Raw genomic sequence first — 8,237 nt, 5'->3', positions numbered from 1 at the left:
GCAACAACTCTCTAAGGTACTTATGTTAGTCTTTGGTTTATAGGTGGGGCAACTGAGGCTCCGAGACATGAAGCAACTTGCTCTAGGGCACAGAGCTAGCAAGAGGCAGAGCCAAGGTTTGAACCTGATAAACAGAACCCGGCGTCTGGGATGCTGCCCACGCGGCTGGCCACCGGAGTAGCTCAGTAACATGGTGAGTGTCCCCGCGTCCGAGAATCCTGATACATCCTGACACCAGCCAGGACCCCACAACTCTAAGAGCTCTCTCATTAAAGGGTCAGCAAGGTTGGAACGGTCCTTGTTTTGAAGATGAAGACCATCTGCGTGGGGTAATGACTGACCGAGGCTCCCTGGCTAGCGGGCAGCTAAACTGGGAAGAGCCCTGAGGATCCTGGGGCTTCTCCACGCCCACTTCCCTCTGCCAGGCAGGGAGACCCCTTCTTTGTAGGTAGAAGACTGGCAGCCCCTAGGCTCTGGGGGCTTGGGCAATTGATGGCAAGATGAAACAGTGCCCAGTGAGCTGGACAGTGTCTCCCAGGGGCCTGAGAGCGGGTGGAGCCAGGAGGGCCTGTGGGCAGCAGAGCACCTGCAAGGTTCCAAGCCCCCCCACCAACTGCTGCGAGCACCCTGCTTCGGTCTCAGGTACGGGGGGTGTGAGGCAGGGCGCGGACTTCAGACACAGCCACCTCTGGGTCTGAAGTCACCCTTCCTGACCTCAGGCACCTCATCCGTGAAATGGGGGGACCAGGCCTCCCTCTGGAGGGTGGGAGAGAAGGTGCATGGGAGCCCGTGGGTCCAGGCACCTGCTAGCTCTCCTTTCTAACCGTGCGGCCCCCAGCCCCCAGGTGATGGCTGTCTTCGCTCTCTGCGGCACTGCAGCCTGTATTTATGACTTGGTTTTATAACCCTAATGCGGCTCATTTAAAAAGCAGGCGCAGACGCGGCGGAGGAAAGTAAACACGAGACATCCATTTGTGCAGCAGGGCCCGAGCCTGGCTTCCCCTGGCCCCACCTCTCCTCTCCACCCTGGCACAAAGCTTCCTCTCTAGCCTTGGCAGGGATGCGGCTGGGGATCCTCATCGGTGCCTCTCCGGCCCGGCCAAGCAGGGGGGTTCTCGATGTAGCTACTTGCAACGTCCCCACCCCCCAGGTGTCCTGGATTCAGATGTTGCCAAGAGACAAGAAGGACCAGGTCTGACCTGAGAACAGGAGGACCACCGGCAGACTGTATGTTGCCAGGCATGTAGTAGGTGCTCAGTGAATGCAAATTCAATAAAATTGCTAAGCTGGGCTCCCGCCCTCATTAGTGGACACTTCTCCTTGGCTTGGCCCCTGGCTTGGGCCTTCGCAGTTGAGGGAGGCTCCACAGGCATTCCAGGTGAGAGCCAGCCTAGAGGGAGAAGAGTGATGGAGTTTCAGGGTCCCCGGGGGGCTTCCTCTGCCTGCAGCTTTCCGCTGAACTTACGGAGTCTCGCATCAACCCACACAGAGCTTCTGAAACTTCTTTGGTCTTTAGTGTCTTGGTAATTTTTATCCCAAGGCGAAAAGAAATTCCTGTTTATTAGATAGTTAGATCCAAACAGCTTGTGTGTGTGTGTGTGTGTGCGTGTGTCCTTCCTAACAACTTGGTAGCCATATCGTTGAAAAAACAATACCCATAAATCAGAGGTAAAAATAAGATTCGTATTCCATTCCTAAAGAGCCACACTGGCTAGTCACGGGGGGTGTGCACATGGCTTGGGCACAGCTTCTCAAGTCTTGGAATCAGACTGGCCCCTCCACCCTCATTGTCTATCTCAAGAGTACTTCCACCTCTGCAAAGACAGGATGCTGTGTAAAGGACAGAAGTGTGATACAATGTTGAAATTGAAAGCTATCTTGAGCAAACAGTTGTGGAGGTGTCCAGCAAGCTGTTCAGCACAGCTGTCTTTCCTCCAAGATGAACAATTTCCCAGAGCACCCCTGGGAATGTGTGCAGCACCCTGGGGTGCTTTGGCACACCGTTTGGGAAACTATTATTATGCCCCTTCTACAGACGAGGAAACGGAGGCCACGAGAGACGAAGTACCTGGCACAGGGCTGCACAGCCAGGAAGCAGCAGAGAGCGAAGGGGCAAATCCAGGCATTCGGGTACCTGAATCTGACTTCTGAATTGGAATTGGCATTTGCTTCCACTATGTGGCACGTACTTTAAATATTTTGCCCAATTTACTTCCCACAACCCCCAAGGTGACGATTATCTGCCCATTTTCCAGATGAAGACATGGGGCACCCAGGGACTTGCCCCATGGCAAGGTCCCCTGGTCAGTGGGAGGAAGGGCCATCTCTCCCCGTCACCTGTCACCCTGGCTTCGCTACAGCTCTTCACAGAGGAGACTCAAACACCCGAGAAGAGCCCCCAGCGGAGGACAGCCTGCTTCTGCCAGGCTGGATCCGGATCTGGAGTTCCGGCTGGCGGGAAAATATCCCACGTCAAGTGCATTTTTCTAACAGCAGAACTCATTTAAAAGGCAACCTGCCTTTAAAGCCACATACACGAACGGCCTGGCTATCCCAGGATGAAGGTAGGAGGGCGCATCCTCGAACAGATGTAACCGCAGACGGTCAGACGCGGGAAAACGCCAGGAAGTCTGGGTCTGCACCCCAGCTGGGGGCTGGTGTCGCCGCTGGCCTTCCTCTGACCTCACAGCCCCCATCTCGAACACCGGGAAGCTGCTGGAACCAATCTCTCAAGCCTTACTCTGGTTCGATCACGTTGAGATTGGAAGGTGCCTTACCGTGGAATCTGTCCGTGTAGGATGGTGTCCCACTGGGTCCATTTTTAATTCCTGAAGCGAATTTCCTTCAAGCGTGGTCACCTTTTTTGCCACTGTTAATCCTCGCTCAAAGGCCCCGCACAGACCGTGGTCCTACGGCACTCTTTGCTGCTAGGCTCTGCCAACCAAGCCCAGGCCCTCCTACCCCAGGCCTCAGCTCACCAGGACCACCAGCACCTCCAGGTTGGACCTCTGGTGGGCGCCATTCAAACCCTCACTTCCAATTTACCTACAGCTGCCTGAGGGCCCTTGTCGGGTGGTGTCACGTGGATGTGGATTCGCAGGGAGACAGGTTACTGTAAGGGCCGTCTTGTACAACACCCCCCCATCCACTCCATCCAATCTTGACTCACATCCCTCCAGGGACTCACCGCTGCTTTTCTCCTTTGAACAGACCTAACAGAAAAGTCCTTCTTACTTTCAACTGAAATTCGCTGAGGTTCCAACCATTGCTACAATTTTAACTTCTGAGGTTCCACAGAAGAGTGGTTCCTCTGGAGTGCGGAGCTGCCTTCCCTGGCCTTCTCACCCTGCTTTCAAATATTCACGAGACACAGTTTTGCACCCCCTCACCACCAACCTGGCTTCCTCACGGACAAGTTCCATTTTGCTCCCAACCCACTTAAAATGTGGGGAGGAGGGATGACCAGGGTGGGGTCTGGCAGGCACGTCCCTGCTTCCAGCAGCTCCAAGGTTCCTTAGCAGTTTTGGTGGCTGCTCTGGAGAACAGGGAGCACACCGCACCTTCCTTGGTGTCCCCCACGGTGTTCAGGACTAAGTAACCGGCCCCTAGTAGGGGAGTGGAGCCTGCCGGACAGAGCCGGGAACCCAGCCCAATCCCCACCCGCCAGGGTGCTCCCTCCCAGGGGCTGGGCCTGGGCAGGGCCCAGTGTGGGGACACAGGCTCCCACTTGGCAGGGAGGAAGTCAAGGCCATGGGCTTGCTTAAGAGGTGCCAGCATCTAAGCCACTAGAATAAGCAGGAGCCAGGCCCTTGGAGGTGAAGGAAGTAGCTTCAGAGCCAAAGTGAAGAAAGTGTATTTTCCAGAGCTACCCCCGAGGGGAGGGAGAAGCCAGAACGACAGTGTTCAGACATTTTTGAAAGGGAGACTATCACCAGATACCCAGGGAAGCCAGAGGGCTTCTGCTTCCCTTATGGGGACCCTGAGAGGGATGGGTTCGAATCCCCACTCTGCCACCGAGACCTCAGGAAGGTTGTTTTACCTCTTGGGGCCATTTGTAAGAAAGAGGAGAACAGGCAGAAGCATAGAAAGGCACAATCAGAGGGGCCTGGAGCCCTACATTCCACCAGCTCAGAGAGGGAAAGTGACTAATCAACATCACACAGCAAATCAATAGCCAAGCTGGACCAGGGTGCAGTTACCGCTTCGGGGCTGAAGAGGGTAGACAGCACAGCCAGGGCAGGGCTGGGGGCAAACATTTGGTCCCCGTATTCCCCCTGCCTGGGATGGAAACTCATTACCACCCATCTCAGCCGGGGCCACCTCTGGTCTTGCCCAAGGCAGAGACCTCAGCACGAGGCTGCAGGGGTTTGGTATGGAGGGCCTTGAAACCCCCACCCAGTGGTTTGTGTCCCCAGGTGGGTGACAAGGCCAGCCCGGAGACCCCGAGGCTCAGCAGCAGGAGGTGGGCATCTGTAGCTGAGCAGGGCTGTGCGTCTCCAGGGCTGGCTGGCGTTGAGGTGGCGCCCACGCCCACGGGCAGGGCTGGGAGGGAAGAGGGGAGCAGGCGGGAGGTGAGGGAGAGAGAAACACCCCACACTGGGCACATTCATCATCAGCAATCACAGTCTCTCTGGCCCCTGGACGCGGGCTGATTCTCGCCAGACTTGACCTCCCACTGCATGGAAAATCTCTTCCATTCACGGAGAGGCTGATGTGCTCAGTGGGGAGTGTGGAGAGTGGGGGGGAAGGAGCCCACTTATTATTATGTTTTAAAAACACATAAACCCCCCATGGAAGGACCCCTCCCTGGACACAAAGCCCTTCTTCCATCTGGCCCTGGCTTCTGGCGGCTGTGGGGTTCAGGCTGGGGCCCCCCTCAGAGGCAGTTACAATGGCCGTTACTGATGACAAATGGGGGCTGGCGGGCTTGGGGGACGCTGGGTTACTCCTAACAAAAGAGGCCCCTTGCACAGCCCTTTTCCCACACCCTCTGTAGACCCGCCTGTGCCCATGACATCACTTCCTGTGCTGGCCACAGGAAGTGGCCTCGCCGTGAGGGCCAGCTGGGACAGCAGCTTGCATCCTGAAGGGGGGTGTCTGGCTGACCCTGAGAAATGGAAGGACTCAGGGGCAAGTGAGGGCAAGTGAAGGAGCTGATGGGAGGCACCGATTCCTGGAATGGAGTCCGGGCCCCATTTTATTGGGGGCCACACGACTTACAAAGTCAGGAGGGACACTATGGTTACTGGGCCTACCCTCAGACTCTCAGTGGTCCCTGGGGAGGCCAGACCCTCCTCCCACACCTTTCCTTCAGCCACTGGACTCCCTCAGCCTGGGCCTCTCTAGGGCTAATTTCTGGCTCCTCTTCCAAGCCCTAGGTCCCAGGGTGTCACTATGCCTGGACGCTTGGGCCCTAAGGAGGGGGCATTCTGCTTCCGTCTCTTTTCTCAGACAAGGGGCTCAAAGCCCTCTTATGCATCACATTCCAGATAATAACCTTTCACCAACACGCAGTGTGATAACAAACATCATCAATACAATAATCCTGTGAACTAGATGTTCCATTTCACGGAGGAGGAGACTGAGGCTCAAGGAAATAAAAGGACTTGCTCAGGCTCACAGCTAATGAGAGACCCAAAGCTCTTCTTGTTAAACCACTGGCCTCCTTTGGCCCACGATGCCCCTGAGGGATTAGCAGGGGGCAGCTATTTTCCTGCCCATTTTGCAGATGAGCGAATAGAGTCTCTCCAGAGTTCACTAGCTTGCCAAAGGGAAGAGGGTCTGGGCGTCCTCACCCCAGCACCTGGCCTTCCTACCTCTGTGGGCCTGACAAGTCCCAGACTTGTTCTGGACGCCCCAGCCAAACAGAGATCCATCCTAGCCTGGAGCGACCTGTTGCTAGCCTGGTGCAGACCCCAAGATGTCACACTGAGACACACACACACGCTCACAGCAGCAGACACACGCAGACCCCACCCACGGTCACAGGCTGCCACCCTCTCCCCGGGATCCCCGCCACTAGGCTGGGACAGAGACTCCTTTCTCAGAGCTGTTTATGTCAATGCTCTAAGGCAATGGCCGTGGCTCGGGCTCCTAGGGGACCCTCTATTTTATTTGGTCATCTCTCCTCTATTCAGAGTTGGGATGGGTGCGTCTGAGTTGCTCCAGTCCTACTCCTCCCAGGGAGGCCTCCCTTTCTCTCCCCAAGCCCATGTCCTCCCGCTGGGACCTCCTCATGGTGCTCCCTACTTCCCCCTGCAATCCGCGCTCCTCGCAGCGGGGCCATCCTGTGAAACAGAAATCCATCTCCCTCTCTTGCTTGCACCCTCTGACAGTGGCCATTTGCTCCTGGAATGACGTCCCACCCAGCATCCAACCCTCTGACTTCAGAGGCTCACCCATCCTCACTGCGATCCAAGCCCCTGGGTGTGTTTCCTGCCCCTTGAACATGCCTCCTTTATTCCCACCACAGGGCCTTTGCTGTTCTCTCCTGGAATGCACACACGCCGCCGCCCAATCTCCCTGTATTCCTGCAGCGACTCTCTGCCCCGAGATCTCAGTGCCACCTGCCCCTCCTGAGTGAGGCCCTCCCTGACCACCCCGTGTACACCAATCCTCCTCTGCTCTCCCCTATGCCATCCCAATTGTCCTGGGGCTTTCTGTTGTTTTGCTTGTTTGTCTGTTTTTCTTGACAGTGTTCAGCTTTCTCTGGAATACCTTCTTCCTGTATTTGATTGTTCCCTGTCTGTGTCTGGACAGGTCTGCTCTCTGGAAGGCAAGATCCCGGAGAACCTGGAAATCCTGTTTGCTTGTTTAGCTGGGCCTACTGGGGATGCAGGACTTCTTCCAACACCTGGGGTGGCAGATGGAGGGGGGAGGGAGTGGCCAGAGAGGAGAGACGCACACAAGTTGAGCTGACCTGAGCTCTGGGAGGCAGTCCCTTTGGAAACCCGATCCTATAGGACACTGCTAACCCATGGAACCTCAGAGACCATCAAATCCTTGTCCTCTAGGATGGAGAGCAGAGAGGGTGTGGCCTGGCCTCAAAATCCCACCGCACCTGAGCAACAGAGCAGGCAGAGAAACTGGGCTCTAGACTCCCAGGGCAGGAGGAGGAACTTTATTTTAAAAATCCTCCTTTTCCTTCTAATGAAAACACTTTTCCCCCCCTTGGCCTTTCCTAATGACCACTTAGGAAAAAATAAGAATGAAAATAAAAACCACCCATTCCCACCCCCCAGCTTACCAGAATTAACACAGGACGTCAGTCCTCTCGGACTTTTATAGACAGGACACATACTTTGTTACTGAACGGCCACCATATACAGTTGTATATTCTGTTTCCCTTGCAAGGTCCTTAACTGAAGCCTGAAACCACAAGCCAAATGCACAAGGCATCTCTGTGGCGCTCAGCACAGTCCTACACGTCCCGGGCACAGGCCAGCTGGGCTGACGGCCCCCCCGGCACAGCATCCCGGGTCGCTGGAGAAGCGGCAGGATGCAGGGCTGGTGTGGGGAGCCACTAGGCAATGACATCAGGTTGGCTCGGCACATTTGGGAGCTAGACAGAAAGATGCCCAAGGTCCTGTCCCTGTCCCCCGGAAAAGTGAAAAAGCCCATGGGTACAGCGGTGTACTTATGTCCCTGCTGTCCTTCCAGGCGAGGTGTCTGCATACCCTCCTGGGAAGCCAGGGTCAGGCCGGTTCTTAGAGCACAACCACCCCTCCTCGCAAAGGGGAGACAAAGGCCCACACACCGCCGCCCTCAGCACCATCACCACGCCTGGCCAGACCCTGCTCTAGTGCTAGTTGTTGGCCACCTGGCAGGCACCAGGAGGCAGCTCAGACCCTGGGTTACGGGGCCCTCAAACCTGAGGCCAAGCCCTTCCTTCCAGACAGGAGCAACGACTTGTCCAAGGGCAAACCGCCCATCAGTGGCTGCACCAACCGCAGTATGTGGGCATCACATTCGCACAAAGGAAACCACAGCAGGGCCGGAGAAAAAGGGCGGCGGGCTCTGGCCTTGGCCAATCTGTGAAATGGGGCCTGGGACAAAGGAGGAGAGATGAAGAGAGGTAGAGGGGAGTCAGGGGGAGAGGGACAGAGAAAGAGAAAGCTGAGAGCACCAGCCGTGGAGGACAAGGGGAGCAGTGCGGGGGCTCCTCCTTGTCCTTTCCCGAGCCTGGAATCCACCTGGGTTTGCACTCAGGCCCCGAGAGCAAGGGGAGGTGGCGTCCA

Source organism: Mirounga leonina, unplaced genomic scaffold, assembly GCF_011800145.1.
Source record: "Mirounga leonina isolate KUSES-001 unplaced genomic scaffold, KU_Mleo_1.0 Mir_114, whole genome shotgun sequence".
Classification (NCBI taxonomy): domain Eukaryota; kingdom Metazoa; phylum Chordata; class Mammalia; order Carnivora; family Phocidae; genus Mirounga; species Mirounga leonina.
This window is presented reverse-complemented; position numbering follows the sequence as displayed.